Here is a 16,581-nt window from a genome sequence, read left to right as displayed (position 1 = left end):
ATGTGCAGATAAATTTTAGGTGAAATAGGGTCTGGGTCCATTTTCTGTTAGAATGATCTATTCAGTAACAAAGATAGTTCTTTGTCCCCAAAAATCTTCAATGGAGTCTTTCAGTGAGTTTTTCTGTTCTCTAGAGCAGCTGGTAGGTTTTTTTGCCAAAGAATACTACACCCTGTTCCACATAAAGACCTAAGTATACTTAATCTGCCATTTCCTCTGCTCCCCCCCCCCCCACACACAAGTGCTCCACACACCCCACTCATAGCAGCCTGGTTCAGACAAGACAATGAGTGGTGGGTGTGGAGCACATGGGAGGACAGAAGGAAATAGCAGATGAAGTTACAATTTTACTTAGATCTTTATGTAAAACAGGGTATATCTTAAGCAACTTGTCATTTCACTAAATGACAAAGGTTTTGATCTTTGAGGCTGTTTGCGGCACGGGACCCTCATACCTTAAAGACCGTCTCTCCCTTTATGCCCCCACTTGGCCTCTGAGTTCTGCAGAGGCAAATTTTCTGGTGGCCTCTAGTCTAGCCCCTCTATGATGCGACTAGCCTCAACCCGGGCCAGGGCTTTCTCTATCCTGCCCCCCACCTGGTGGAACACTGCCTCCAGCCATCAGGGCCCTATGGGGCCTAGAGCAGTTCCACAGGGCCTGTAAAACAGAATTGTTCTGCTGTGCTTTTGGGAAGGCTGGTCGCTGATGTGCCATCCCTTGCATACCATTGATTGTTACTATCTTTGTGTTTGATTCCCTTCCAGAGGAGGGAAGGAGGACACATGAGTCACCATCTTTTAGGTTTTGATTGTGCTGTGCTTGATTGATGGTTTTGTTTTAATTGTTTATTGTAATTTTTAGGATTTTATGGTTTTTAATTTGTACACTGCCCAGATCCCTTTGGGGGGGTGGGCAGTATAATAAGTTCAACAATAAATAAATAAAGTCATCCTTTATTTGTCTTGCTTTGTTTTATAAGTTTGACTATTCTTCACCTGTATTGTTATAATTCTTGTTTACAACTCACCCTTTCCCAGTCATGTGAAACAGGGTTGCTATTTTTTTCTGGTAGACCTCCTATGCCTTTAAGAACTGTGAAGCGAAGAAGTTGTTTATTTTGGCTTGATGATGATAGAAACTGCAATTTATTTACAAGGGGTGGAGTAAATAGAAATTGTTTCTGTATAGTGTTGTTTTAAATATTGTTCCAGGTGATGTTAGTCATATTGAGATTTGTTTTTGAATGTAATATTCTGTGGTTAGGAACAAATAGTTATTTTTGGTTTTTAGATTGGAAATGGAAATATTGTTATTGAATGCAATTGTTATCGTTTTGTAGATTTGGTTTTTCTTTTGTACTAAAAATAAAAATATAATAAAAAATAAGAACTGCAAAGCAGGCAGAAATAAGTAGGTAAAGTTTTTGTGGCATGAAAGTACAGAGAGAAAGAGAGCTCCACCTGCTTATTTTCCATGTTTTCATGAGCCCCTGGTCAGAGGCGGAGCGTGGGAAAACTGCACCCAGTGTGTGCGCGCGCCCTGCGCCCCTGCTGGAGCATCACCCACCCCTGCCCCGGAACACCCCTACCACAGCCTGGCCACACCTCCGCCACTGCTCTGCCCAGAGTGTCATGCCCCCCCAGCCCTGTGGGCGCTACACCACTGCCCCTGGTAACTTGCTGGACAAGATACCTGCTCTTTCCCTAGTGACAGAGTGCCACTCCTTACTTTCATGATCTTTGATCTACTCTTCTCACAGCCTCTTAAACATCAAGTGTTGATTCTGGCTTGGCTGAATGGGCAATGAAACCACCCATTGTGCAGTAGATGGCTGATACTGATAAATGCTGTTTGTAGTCACTTTTTTGCTTTCATATGCCTGTTAAAAATACAAGGGAAAGGCGACCCCTCCAGGTTACCCCCACTATGACCCTAATTATTGTAAAAAGTTGCCATGGTCTGTAGAAAAATTCTAAAAACTGAAGCTGTGTAATACCTTTTATTAGAAAAAGCAAAAGTATTACAAAACAGTGCGTCACTTTTTACGTTCTCCAGAAATCTTCATCAGGCTGGATGTTCATGGCAATGAATAAAAAAGGGGTTGGGGAGAAAGGAAAATAAATTACTGCACCATGAAAAAGCTGTCTGCAAACTGCAGTCTCAAAATGCAACATGGGGCTTAATATGAAATGGCATAACTTGTTTTTTAATTTTTTCCCTTGGACTAACGTAACTCTTACATCTTGTGCTATTTTAAGAAATACTGAACTTAGCCATTAACAAGAGGGATGTTTCAGTTATAGGAAGTTGTCATCTTCAAACAGGATTTTGTTATCGGGGTTATTTGCCTTCCAATTATTAGATAATATTATCCAATTGATCTTCCATTGACTCTTTATATACTGCAACACCTTAATCTCAAACTTGGTTTACATAAGGACCACCACATTTCTCTTTAGCTGTCAGCTTAACAAGGAACCTTTAGGCTTCAATTAGAGCTGGAGTGACATTTAATTAACTGCTGCCTTTTAGATTTACACTTTATTTGTCCCAGCAGCATTTGGGGTACCCTGAAAACCTGTTTTGTATCCAGTACCATCGAATCAATTAAATCTTCTGTATTCCATGTTAGGACTACAAACTGCAGACCTGGGCATTTCCTACCATGCTTAAGGTTGCCAATTCCAGATTTGGAAATTCCTGGAAATATATGGGTAGAGTCTGGGGAGGCAGGGCATAATGCCAGTGGAGTATAATGCTATAGAGTCCATCCTTTAAAGCAGCCATTTTCTCCAGGATAGCTGATCTCTATAGTCTGGAGATCAGTCGTTTTTCAAGATCTTCAGGCCCCACTTGAATTTGGCAACTCTACCCAGCACAGAAATAACTATGTCTTTCCCTTCTCCATCCAGTGCTGAGTAAGGCCAAACAGATGCCTTCTGAAACAGCAATGTCTTGAATTTTGTCAAGAGGGCCTGTTGTATCACCATCTGAGGATGGGAATTGCACAGTCTGGAGGCAGAAACTGAAAAGGTCTCTGTGAATCTTGCAGAACCTCATTTGAGGATCTCACTAATTTATCTCCAGGCCCTGACATGTTGATGTGGGAGAGAGTTCTTCAGGTTCTTGGACACAAGTTGTTTAGGTTTGAATTAAGCTCACAAGCAAACTGAATGCTAATACAGCTATAAAACCAGTAGTGCTTTATGTTCCTTTCACTGGTAGGTAATGGCATATCTAAGGGGACAGAGGGGGCATATGACCCAGGTGTCACATTAAAATGTCACATGGGAAAGCATTCGGCCAGTCCCTGCCCTCCTGCCCCCCCCACCAGCTGCTGCCAACTCACCACTTCTGCCACCCACCAGCTACTTCTGCCACTCCCCCACCTCTCACCTGCTGCTTCTGCCACTTGCTCCCTGCTTCTGGTGCTCTCCCACCACTCCTTCCGCCCCCACTGCTTGCCTGCCACTTCTGCCACCTGCCCACCATTTCTGTTGCTCACTCGCCACTCCTGCTGCTTGCCTGTCATTCCTGCCACTTGCCTGTCACTTCTGCCACCCCCAACCACTTACCACCCATGTTCTGCTTTTAGTGGCATTTTTTAAATTTTACTGTTTGTCATTTTAATGCATGTTTTTCATTCCAGATTTCAATCCAGAGGCACGTTTTGATTGCAATAAATGTTTTACTGTTGAATTTAAAATTACTTTTTTCAATAAATCTTAACAATATTGCAACAGTTGCCAAGAGACATTATGTCTATTTTGGCCTGTAAATTGGGAAAAGCAATCTCAATGCTAACTCCACTGCAACACTTCACTTTTTGCAAAAAATGAGTCAATGGCTGTCCTTTACAGAAATTAGATTGCACTTGTTTATCAACACTGACAAACCTAGTTCTGGAAAGGATGATTCCATGAACCGAGGAGACTGTTCCTTCTCTCCCAGCTCCTCCTAGACATCTTTATCTCTGCCCTCTACTGCCTCCTCATCTGCCTCATAGCACCGTGAAGGGGTTGCTGCTCTCCTGGCCGTTGCTGTGGGAATGATGTGGGAACATGAGAGAAAGGAATTATACTCACTGGTTTCCATTTTGATTTAGCTCTTTCATTAAGGAATGCTTCCATACATATTTCCCATCCCACTATTGGTAGGGGCTCCCTAAGAGGAGCCATCTGAATCTTTCCCAAGGGCACAGTAAGCAGTGATTGGTTTGGTTATGATATTTGGTTTGGATCAGGGTCAAATGGGGTAGCCATTGGAATCTTTGTCCGGGAATCCATGGTTGTTCTCAGCAGCACTGCTTAAAAGCAAACAAACTGTTGCTCAAATGTTTTGCTTCATTCTGTTCTTTTACCTTTCCTCAAGTAAATGACATTAAGCATTACAAATCTATTGACAGTGTCCTTGGATTAGAAGAAAACAAACAAAATAAAAAAACCAGTAGGAACCATAACTGCAATACTAGTGTAGGAAGTAATGCCAGTAATTCTTACTCTAAGAGCTCATGTTGGTGTCTTTTGCGGCACACTCCAAAAGATAATTCACCTCCGTACAGTTTACATAGTAGCCCAGTTATCTTCACTGTTACCATTTGGATTTTTCTTGTTGCCTGTTTCCTTCTCAATAGGAGAAGTGCACGCTAAGATAGGCAGCTGAACAATGTGTTAGCAATCTGACAAGTTCAATGGGAAATTTGGCATGACTGAAAATAAATTAACATGTTTCTGTTTGGATGGATTTACAGCAGGAAGGGGTAGAGTGCAGTATTCAGGAAACAGGTTTCAGGTAGGAAGAATTCCTTCTAAACAAATCAGATTTTCCCTTTTCATAACTGAAACTGAAATCTTTGCCTCTGTGCCAGCTTCCATGGCTGCTTCATGTCCTGACAACATGGTTTCCCTGTAATGTTAACTCCAGGGGCTTTTTCAAACACAACTGCTTTAGAAACACAACCATATACAGTGGAACCTCGGTTTTCATTGCCTTCGGTTTTCATCGGTTTTGGTATTCATCGATTTTTTCAGTGAAAAATTTGTCTCGGTTTTCATCGATTTGCAGTAAGGTGCAGGGGTTTGTGGAGAAAAATCACCCGGACAAAGCTGTTGCAGGCCGTGTCTGCAACTTGTTTAATGACAATGTCTTGCCCCATTTCAGACAAATCTTAAAGAGGCGTCAGAAACAGACTTCTTTGGACAGTTTTCTGGTGCAACATTGGTCCACTGGCTCTGAAGCTGGTCCTAGAGTTACTGTTTGTTACTGTTTTCAGTATTAAACACCATGTTTATTCACCAAAAAATGTGTTTTTGGTATGTTTTTTGGAGTGCCTAGAACGGATTAATTGGATTTACATTGGTTCCTATGGAAAAGTTTGCCTCGGTTTTCATCGGTTTCGGTTTTCATCGATACTTTTCAGATGGCTTACCAACGAAAACCGAAATTCCACTGTAAATCCAAACCATCTTTAGTTTCTCTTTCCCTTTCCTATGTTTCTCTGAAACCACTCCCATTGTGACGGTTAACTCATTCCCTTCCCTTACTGTTCCTCTGTCTGATGAAGGGAGTTTTTACTCTTGAACACGTATATCTGGGAAATCCAGTTGGTCTCTAAGGTCAACTGGACTCGAATATACCTGTTCTGCTCCTAATAATTTACTCTTAAAAGTTTTAACAACTTCAATTCTGCTTTGAGAGTCTTGTCAGAAGGCCCCTTCCTCCAGCATTTAAGTCATATACATAAGTTCATGTATAATTCCAGACTGATTAATCTGAAACGATTCTACCACTACCATCTATTTGTTTTGTATGCACAATTGCTAATGCCACTAATTTATGTTCTCAACTCAACAGCGCCTACTGAAAGACAAAGGTAATAAATCCTTTTACCATTTTTGCCACTCTGTGATTACCAAATTGGTTAAAAATACTGCTAACTGTTGGTGCTATAATAGTTTATAGGTTAATATGCTGTTATTGTCTTATTATTGTTTTTAATTATGTATGTGGCTTTTGTTTTGTACACTGACACTGAAGAGATTGAAAAAAGGTCTTACAGATTTTAATAACTAGCTAAACAAACTAAACAACATGGGATGGTCTTAATCACACATCGCTGAATTCCCAGAGTTCTGTTTGGTGATGGGGCAAGTCCCATACCATCCAACAGTTCTGCTAAAAAGAATATTTCTAACTAACATTGAAGGAGCCAGTTACACCATACCCCCCTCTTTCCTTCTCTTGCTGCCTCTTTTCTTTCCTCAAGCTGCCATTCAACCTTTTCTTCTTCTCACTTTTTAGTGTAACCTGCTGTAGTGATCACCAGGACAGTGGCAACTAACCTGTAACATCTGGAATTAGCTCTGGAATAAAGAATCAGGACAATACAATGATTAAATAGTTGGACTACTTGTGGACATTAGGCAAATCATTTTCTCTCAGCCTAGTCTATCTCACAGAGTCATTGTACACTGGCTGCCAGGTGATTTCCAAGTCCAACTGAAGATGTCCTTCATGAACCACCCGTTTTGTCTAATATGAAGAGTCTCCCATATGAAGATTCTGGGACTTTTAAGTTTAGAAAAGAAATAACTAAGGGGAAACATGATAGAGGTCTTTAACGATCATCAAACTCCAGCTCTGGGGTAGTAAGACTTCCAAACTGCTCCCATCCCTTGGTTGAGCCTAGCAGGTGAATCTGCCTGGGTTCTCCCTGCCTACCTTTCTGGGCTGTTTCCATTATTTCCCTACTGCTGTAGCCCTCCAATGCTGTTTTTCTTGTCCCACCAGCATTGCTGCAGCTTTCTGACCTTGTCCTGGTGCTAATGGTGGGTGAGAGTGAGGGTTTTCCAGTCCTGATGTCACCAAAACCTCCTGATCAGCCCTCAGAACTGCAGGTAGGCGCCAGGAGGGTTTTACCAGCCCCAGACAATTCTGTGTATAGTAGTGAGAGATGACAGAAAAAAATTCTTTTCCTCCCAAAATACCCAATGAAGTTGATCGGCAGTAGATTCAGAATGTACCAAAGGAAATGCTTCTTTACAAAACAAGTGGTGAAAATGTGGAATTTGCTGCCGGAAAATGTTGTGACAACTTTAAAAGTGGATTAGCCGGATTCATGAAGGCTATAGGTCAATCAGTGGCTAGTAGAGGTCCACCTGGCTTCAAGTTGGGGTTTCAAGAAGATCTGCCAGAAGGTCGTGTAGGGAAGGGGGAGAACTGGAAAGGGATCCACAGAGGACAGCCATTCTCAGGGGGAATCCAATGGCCATATAATTATGACAGAATGGCTAAAGGGTATGCAGCATGTCTAAATGGTCTGCCAGATGACCCTAATTACCCACAATTCACCACTTTAGCAATCATTTCGGATTCCAAAAATGGATCTTCTTCCATTAAAAAAAACCCATCAAAACCTAACATGTCAGGCAAAAGTCTAGACCAGAATGTTTCTTGCTGACATTTAGCTTTCTATGTGGAGGAGTATTCAGTCTTGTGAGCCCCCACTTGCAATTCAAAATGGTGCTCCCAAGATGCAGCTTCTCGCTGAAGCTGGCATTGTTAGTTAAGAATGGAACCTCCGTGTTCCCAGGCTGTATACTTTTGATTACCAGTTGCTGGAGATTAAACATGGGGAATGGCTATGCCCTGCCTATGAACTTTCCAGGGATGTTTGGTTGGCCATTGTTGTAAACAGAATGCTGCCGTCAATGTCTCTTTGCTAGCAAAATAATTCTTATATTCCCTTTCAAGTGTCACCCCACCACCAAGGATGGGCCCTGATGATATGGTTTTCAGACATTGTTTATAGTCCCCTTTACAATGCATCTGCATTTGATTGTCTGTTCCTGCTCATATCAGAAGTACATCTTGAATCCATATGTGCTGATCTATTTCCAAATTGAAGACTGGCCTTAGGACTCCATAAGCATGTGTTTTTTTTCCTGTCAGTTTCCTAGGATTCCCCTTCTCTTTAAGCATGTGTTTGAGGACGGCACAATTGCACTATTTGCCAAAAGAAGTGAATATCCTGCTGTGACAACAAAAGGAGACTGAAATCTTCCTTTGTCCAGTAAAGCCCATGGAGTCCTTAATGATATTGGTATCAGAATCCTTTTCCATGATTGCATCAATATGAAGCAATGTGTGAATTATTAAGGTTTTTTTGAGGACAATCTTCCATGCAAGTTGTATAGTATTTTATTACACTGTCTGAAATTATTCGTACGGATGATATAGACTAAATGTGTTTCAGACAGATAAATCTGTAAACTTAGTGCAGACAGCTCTTCCTTTGGAATGTCCACTTGTTGCCTTTGTAACAAATTTGGAAAAGACTCTCATGGCACTGAAATTTATTATCTAGAGACTTCTCATCCAGTTAGATGAGCTTTTTCAGCCCTAAGCAATGTCAACAAACACCGGGCAAGGCCATTTCCAGAAAACAACTTTTGACATTTATGCCTTGAATCTGGGTCGATTGAGGAGTTGCCCATTTTGTTTGGATCTTAAAATGGCTCATTTTAGTTTTAAATAGAAAATTCCATCTGTCTGGATACCTTATTTGACTGACTGACAAGTTAAATGTTCTGAAGATATGAAATAGAACATTTTGCTTTGGCAGTGTTAGAAGTTGTCATTCTGTGTTACAATTTTAAATATACTGAATTCAGGATTATTATTATTGTAGTATCTCATTTTGATGCCTTTCTGCTGCTGTTTTCATTTTTTGTTTTGCAAAGGGTTCGAATTACCATCTTTTCCCCACTGGTGAAGGGCTTTAATAAAGCCAACACATTCACCATGTGTAAATTTATCACTGAATTTCTACACAAGGCCTATCGAATACAAGGTTGCATAAAAACTGTAAAAGTAATGGGGGAGGGACACACAAACGGACGTCATAACCAAGCGTATTCACATCTTGAACACAAATGTACCAATGTCAGCAACTGTCTCGACACGTGCACGGCGGTGATTTATGTTATTTCCAAAACTTAAATTTTCCGAGACACGCTGGGGTAACACGGGTGTTTCTTGCACCCGTTTCAACTCGAGTGGCAAGGACTGTGAACAAACTTGTCCTTCATCGATAAACCCACATGTAAATATAACAGGGTCGTGATCCACCGACCCTTACCCAAATAAAAGGCATATAAATATATCCATGATCGGTACCTGTAACCAGACCTCCGCGAGCCTTCAAAAACAGAGCTTACTCTTAACTTGCTACAAATCTTACGGGCAGGGAATCAGCTCCGGAGCTGCAAATCAATGGCCTGTCGCCTACACCGTGTCAAAACGGCAGGGAATTGGAAACGACAACATGAAAGCCTCCCCGGGTTGTTCCGATCATTCGCAAATGGTTTCTGACCAAGTTCCAAACCTCACCCGTCCCAGCCGCGGCGGAGAAAAGCCTCCTCGGGGTGGGTTTAGGGGCAGAGCGAAAGAAACGAGGCCGCCAGCTTTGCAAGCCCGGCCAGCAATACCTTCCTGGAGCGAGCGGGGGCGGGCATTGGGAGAGGATCCCTAACTCGGCCGAGAGGGAGAGCGAGTGTGTGTAGATGCATGTTGTGTATTGGCAGCGGGGTAAGTGGAGGCTGGGTGGCTCCGACTCTCTGACGCCAGTGAGACCAGATCAATCCAGGCGCAGCGGCAGAGCGCACGGCTGCTTGGCGGCGGCAGCAGCAGCAGCAGCAGCGGCAGCAATTGCAATAGCGAGGAAGGAAAGGAAGGGAAAGGGGGAGCTGACAAAGAGAAGGAGGAGGGAAAAGGGGTTTTGCTAATCTGCCCAGCAGCTGCGTATCGGACTCCTCGTTTGCACGCTGTCTTTCTCTCCCCCCCCCCCCCAAAAAGCTGCAACCGGTAAGAACTTTACTTTGTCTCTTCCCAGAGAGTTTCGGCAACTCTCCTCGCCCCCCCCCCCCCCCCCCGCGCTTGTTTTGGATCTTCTCCCTTTTTTTTGCTCCTCTGTTACGCGCGCTTAGTTTTCCGCCGTGCGTCTTTCCCCAGTTCCTCGCTTTCCCCCTTGAGAGTTATGGGATGGTGCGGGGAGAGCCGGGCCGGGCAAGAGGCGAGGCTTTGTGTGCGGGGAATGAGAGAGAGGTTTCTTTTTCCCATCATGATGGCGGCTGTAGTGGAGCTTTGCAGGGAGAAGTGGCTTCGGCTTAGGTGCCTTAAAAAGTTTGTGCGTGTGCATGCGAAGTACTTTGGAGGGGGACAGTGCCTTTCTCGCCGAGTGGGTCTTTTTGCACCCACCCCTCAAAATATAACCAGAGGGAAGCCCTCGTTCCCGATGTGGAGAGTCTCCAGGGGTCCTGGCTCCTTTTGTGTTCAAAGCCAAGTAAAAACTTGCCACAGTTCTCTCCCTCTCTTGGCAGGGTATGGCCAGTGCGAATTTACTTCTGTTGGGAAGGGAAAGGACCGAGTTGCTTTTCTGAGGCCTTTCTCATTTCTTTGTGTGGGGGGCGGGGGTGGGGTGTGTGTGAGTGAGCTAGCTTTAGAACACCCCCCCCCCCCGTTAACATGACTGTAAGTGCTCTTCAGAAATACGATTTTAGACTTATTGAAAGAGAAGTGGAAGTCTTCCCCCGCTGAAATAGCTGATTCTCCCATACTTGTACCCTTGATGGGAATTAGTGGGAAGAGTGATGGCAAACTAGGCTTTTAATTGATAATAGCTGATGAAGCTGGCTTAGCAGTTTTCAGTGCTATGTATGAGTATGAATATGAATGGCTGCTTTAATTTGAGGAGTGGCTTCAAGCTTGAAGAAACAACTGACCTTTTATTGTGGCTTAAAAAAATTTTCTGCTTAGTGTGGAGGCCATAATTTTTTTTGAATACTTGATTTTATTTTATTTTTTTCTCTGTGTTTTCATTGTAGTAATCACTACTTGGGGTTTGACTGAAAGGAAGATGCATAATCTCATGGCAAAGAGATTTTCAGTGGGAAAAGCATCTTCCTGATTTGGGTGGGGTGGTCACAAGTTGTTTTGAGTAGCTCAGGAGACATTTCCAAATCTAGGGGATGTCATTTTTTAATATTACAGCTGAGTTCAAAAGCTTAGAAGAGTAATTCTTAAATTAATGTACATTAGTTTATCTGGCTGTGCAGCCAGAGAAATACAAAAATCTATTCAACCAACACTTAAACAGAATCCATTTTTCCCCTGTGTCCCTATTTAGGTGAAGATCGTAATTCCCAGTATCTGCTGTTGATTCTGGGAAGTAACAAACTATGTGAAAATAGATTTTAACATTTTGTTCAATTGTTTTCCTAAGTTTATTATTGTCTTGTTTTGGAAGAAACACTTGGAGTCTAGGATATATAGAAAGAAGATGTTTGCTGAGGACTGACAGGTAGCTCTGTTTAACATGATGATTTGGTTAAAGAGCTTTTGGAAATGTTTATTCTCTGTTTGCAAGGCATACAAGGTCTTCACAAGACTGAAAAAAGCCTTACAATTCATTTTAGCCACTTCCCCAGATAAGATCACTTCAGTTCAAGGTTAGATTGGGTTACAAGGGTAGTGATTTGTCCTTGCTTTTATTCTGACCCTTTCACCCCTCCCCCAATATGTAATCAAATACAGTTCTCTTCTGCAGTGTTCCCCTCTGCTTGTGTTTTTTATATGTACCCTTGAAGTTGTGATGACTCAGACTCTTCTGAGGAGTGTTTTGATAGGTAGAGAGAATATAGATTCTAGAAAATAACACTGATGGTGGCAAAACTCTATGGCCAAAGTTGTGTGCATTTTTAACAAATAGTTTATCACACTGCTTCTCTAGTTCAGTTCATGTGCATTCCCACCATTCTCAAGTTATGCTTTTAATAATGCCACACTCCCTCCAGCTAGGGTGGGAGAAGATGTTTCCCCTGCCTGCCCACTCTGAATGGTGGCCAATATTGCCCTATGAATGTTATCATGCAGGTCCTTCCAAGCATGCATCACCAATATTTCTTTCATAGTTCCCTCCTAGGATGCTCCAGTAAAATTAACAGAAGGCCTTGAGCTTTTTTTAAATTAAAAAAACCTATATGAATGTGCTCCTCGGTAGTGGCTGACATTTATGCCTTCTTCCAAGGGAGAAATCCAACCCCTCTCCCCCAGCATCTGTAGGGGACAGATGAAACTTCTTCCTAGAGCTGAAGAAACTGACAAGAAACCGACAACTGACAGGGCCTCACTCTTATTTGCAGCAGAAGTGTTAAAAATATGAAAGCCATCTGAAGTGTTCTTGAGGAAAATGGTGGGCCAAGGACTAAAACGCACTTCGGACCTAAGGCATCTTTTCACCAGGGAATTAAGCCCAGAAAGAATCAAATGCAGTTGCAAATCCACTTTGTTGTACAGCCATAGTTTAAAGAGCATAACTGAAGTGCATTTAGAGCAGCATTTTGTGTCTTGCAACTGTGCCTTGCATAGCATGTGTGAAATCTGTCTCCTACTCTGAATGAAGCCATGAACCTTAAGTGATGATGACTATTGCTAAACAAATCTCTCTGTGCATTCCTGCTTAATGTATGTAAACAGAAGGTAAGATCAGCCTAGGGAGTAAGTAAGCTTGAATTAAGCTGTGTTGGCAATGCAGTAGCCACTACTGTCAAGTATAAGTGGTATCTCTTGGTGTGTAATCCTGCAAGGCTAATGGAGGCACTATCTAGGCTTTATAAATAATGTAGGCTGTGTATAATGCAGATTCCCTGGAGACTGCAGAGAGCATCATTACTAGCCTTTCCAACCTGATGTAGATCTCAAATTGACTTACACCACTGCAGTGCAAAATGATACATCAAGATGACATGAGGGGTCAGCCTGTGAGCTTGTTAGTTCAGTCATCATAATTAAATATATGATGAAAGCAAGTGTTTGAACCACTTCACCATATTTTACCTGGGTGGATAAAGCCGATGTGATTGGCGGAAAGTAAATCTAAAGGAGAATATTGCCTGTCCTTCCAATCAATAATTTTTGCATCAAAATTCTCAAAATGTAAATGAGTGAATAGGAGTAAAGAATGTTGAGATCATAATTCAGATGAATATATTTATTTTAATTAATGGTCATTTATTGAACAGCAGAGTGCACCGAAATCAAAGTAAAACTTGAGATCTCTTAGATCTTGCAGGAGACCACCAAACTCTTAGTGCCAATTGGCATTAGGTCTTTGTACTCATAGCAAGAAAATAGGAAGGGGGAAGCCGATACAAGTCTCTTGTCAGTTGTGATATTTAAGAGGAGGCTGTTGACCCCACAAGGTTGATATAGAGTTGAAATGTGGTTTTATTTTTCCTTGGAGTAAGGGTAGGACACAGATATAGCTAATCTCCTAATGAAAATCATTGTCACCAGGCTAGCATTCCCAGTTAATTCACATTACAAGTGCAACAGACGTCTTGGCAACTGTAGTAACACCTATAAGATACTGCTCCCATGTGAATCTGTATGTTGGCAAATTTTGGGCGCACTCAGGCTTTCTGTTAAGCAAGTCGGCCTGCATTGCGACCGTGTTGGACCCACTATGTGTCTGTTATGAGAAGAGGAAGGGAAGGAGTTTGTTAGCCACTTTGAGACTCCTTACAAGAGAGAAAGACAGGATGTAAATCCAAACTCTTCTATTTCTTCTAGATTAACTGAGCAGAAAGGGGTTAGCTTGATAGGTAAAGTGTTACTGGAATGTTCAGGGCCTGTAAGTTCAGTTTAATTGTGGTACGTGCCTTTCAACTTGGACTGAAGCAGAAAGTAACCATGCTGAAGGGTGAGCTATAACATTGATCAGTGGTGACAAATCTTCATTTATGAAATGATCATCAAGTAGCCTTTCTAGTAAGTACATGCCCAAATGTTGCTCCAGATCGACTGCTGAGTTGAAAGGAATAAAAAAGCTGTCTAATCAATCTTCTTTTCAGAAGATGCTGTCTACCTGCTGGTGGAATCCAAGGCATATTGTGAAACATGCACTAAGAAGGAATTTTCATAAACTTAATTCTAGGTCCATAGCAGGAAAATGAATGTTACAGCTTATGATTAATCACACTTGGAATTTTTTACAATAGATTTTCTGTGAAAAAGATTCAGTTGAATAAGGGAGGTACAACCTCGAAGTATTGATGAACTGAACGTAAGGCTCTATTAAGAAAACCTCAGTGCTCACACTTCTGATGCAAATTTATATTCAGTCTGAATATATTCTTGTCCAGGAATGCATGGTGCTGATGGGGGCTGACAACAAACCTTGCCAGAGACCATTTTTGAGAAGCCTCAGTTGACTTATTGGTAACATATAGCTGCATAATTAGCTTGCTATTCAAACTTGGCACAAACCAGTAGATAAAAGTATGGTTGGATATTAAATACAAAAATCCATTTCAGTGTGTACTTTGACTTTCCCAAGGCTAAATAGCACTTCTCTGTTTTGCTCATGTTCTGTGAAAGGGTACAAATGAAGATGCTAACAAATTTACTTTGGAGCAGAAGTGAATGTAGTTATCATTCAGTGGATGCCTAGGCCTGTCTTTACACTTCTAGTTATAGCCATACTTCCAGTTCAACCCTAATTTAGACCTTTGGCTCTGTCCCTCCTCCCATACTTCAGGTATGCTGTCTGTTTTGCTTATGAGTTTTTTAAAAATTAATAATTGTACAGCTGGCTGCTCCCCTTTTAGATGACAGATGCTGTAGGGAGGGGTCTTGGTGACAGTATGGAGGTTCTAGCTAGTCAGTGTTCTCTCTATTTGGATAAACTGCCAGAATCAGTGTCTCTGAGCCTGGTGAACAGATTGTACATATGACCCAAACCCTGTGAATTTAACACAGTGATCCAATTCTGTATACCCTCCGAGAACATAACGTTCATGTTGTAATACCCTGAGTAACAAACAAAATCTTTGCATACATTTCTCTGGATTCCTAGAATAATGTGGTTTGGATGTTGTTACATAAAAGCTACATATAGTCAAGACTGGAAGAAATAATGGTTGGCAGTCCTTGTGATCTGGGGACAGTGGTTAAGTGTGGCAGACACTAATCTGGAGAACCAGGTTTGATTCCCCATTCCTTCACATGAACTGCTCCAACACATGAAGCCTGCTGGGTGACCTTGGGCTAGTCACAGTTCTCTCAGAACCCTCTCAGCCCCACCTGCCTCACAAGATGTCTGTTGTGGTAAGAGGAAGGGAAGGTTTTGTAAGCCACTTGCATATTCCTCACAGGAGAGAAAGTTGGAATATAAATCCAATCTCTTTTTCTGCTTCTTCCTGTTCAGGGTGGGTTGCACCTAGAATACCACTGTAAATAGCATCTTGGTGTTAAAACACCTGCAGTTACATCCTCTGGTGTGTAGAAAATACTATATCTTGAATGGCATCTGGACTTTATAAATCTGTAAATACATTTGGACTAATGTCTCCAACAGAGAAAATCCTGACTGTTCCTTCGTATACTGAGCATATGCAGAAGAGTGAATACAGTGGTGTTCTTACTGGTTGCCTGACGGCTGAACACTCCTCCTACATGTTTTTTTTTATGGTGTTGTAAGGCCTTGTTTGTTGGGTTCAATATTGATGCACTGGATTAAGCATTGACTTGAATCTGCTAAGTTTCAGAACTACAAACATTTGAAGTATGCAAGGTAAAAGACTGACTTTAAACCTGTGCAGTTTGAATAGTAGACTATTGATGCATACATTGAGTAGTTCAGATGACCTAGGGGTGGTCTCAAATATGAAACTGGGTGTGAGGTTTTGAGTTTCTCCATTGTACTCAGTAGTGCACCAATCTATTATTGAAACTTACTTATGTGTGATCCAGAAGTCTACTTTATAAATGTTCAGTTTTCTGGTTGAATCTGAAGCATGCCATAAGATTGTTGTCTTTGTAGCAGCTGTATATTAAAGGAAGAAGTCTTTACTACTAACTGAAAACTAGGTTTTTGTGTCTGTCTTCCAGTTTTTTTCCAACGGATAGCATATGGAGAAACTGTTCTTCAAGTTCAGCAAGTGCTGTAAAATTTAAGTTGGAGGACTTGTATTGCAAATTTGATTAATGGGAAGTAGACTGCACAAGTTTGAGCTTGCTTCCATGTTCTGTGTTCACTAAAGGGAAGCTTAGGTTTCCAAAATGCAATTGGAAAACTTTGAAACAGACCAAAATAATTCTTTGTGTGTTTTATGAAGTAAAGTTAACCTACTCTGCTTCAGAGAAACCCAGCTTGTACATGTGAACAGTCAAGCATTTAACAGCTTTCTACATTCCTGGGACAAAACATTTCCCACCTAGAAATTGAGTCTAAACATTGTAGATCATTCTTGCTGTATCTCTTTCCTTTTAGTCATGGAATAACTACAAAGCAAAATGACATTTTGCCGTGGAGACTACTTGGTTTAAATGTATACAAATACTTTGTTAATTATATGGGCAAAATACATTCAGTCTCTATGCTAATATAGTTTTGACGGAGTACAAGTCACGGCAGGGTTGAGTCCAGTGCCAACTTGTATGGTGTATTGCTGTCTAACTTATTCTGTCTTGGGGGTCAGACTTCTGCTATCAAAAACAACCATTTTCCCTCTATAAGCAGC

General features: G+C 41.6%; 1 protein-coding gene and 1 long non-coding RNA gene across 4 annotated transcripts in view; one reads left to right on the top strand and one right to left on the bottom strand.

Moving 5' to 3' along the window:
* Positions 1 to 1,986: 1,986 nt before the first annotated feature.
* Positions 1,987 to 4,050, bottom strand: LOC125440042. Its single transcript, XR_007245624.1, has 2 exons — positions 3,898 to 4,050; positions 1,987 to 2,070 (listed from the first exon to the last, which is right to left on the bottom strand). It is a non-coding gene; the product is annotated as an uncharacterized LOC125440042 (long non-coding RNA).
* A 5,502-nt stretch (positions 4,051 to 9,552) lies between these two features.
* The window catches only part of SMAD1 (SMAD family member 1), a 45,574-nt gene continuing 38,545 nt past the window's right edge, over positions 9,553 to 16,581 (top strand). For 2 of the 3 annotated variants that reach the window (XM_048509572.1, XM_048509570.1), the window contains exon 1: positions 9,596 to 9,865. The gene's annotated coding sequence lies outside the window, so the exon portion shown is untranslated. The other variant, XM_048509571.1, reaches the window with a different exon arrangement.

This window comes from Sphaerodactylus townsendi, linkage group LG10 (genome assembly GCF_021028975.2).
Source record: "Sphaerodactylus townsendi isolate TG3544 linkage group LG10, MPM_Stown_v2.3, whole genome shotgun sequence".
NCBI lineage: Eukaryota > Metazoa > Chordata > Lepidosauria > Squamata > Sphaerodactylidae > Sphaerodactylus > Sphaerodactylus townsendi.
Note: the sequence above shows the minus strand (reverse complement) of the source record. Positions and strands in the feature narration are given on the sequence as shown.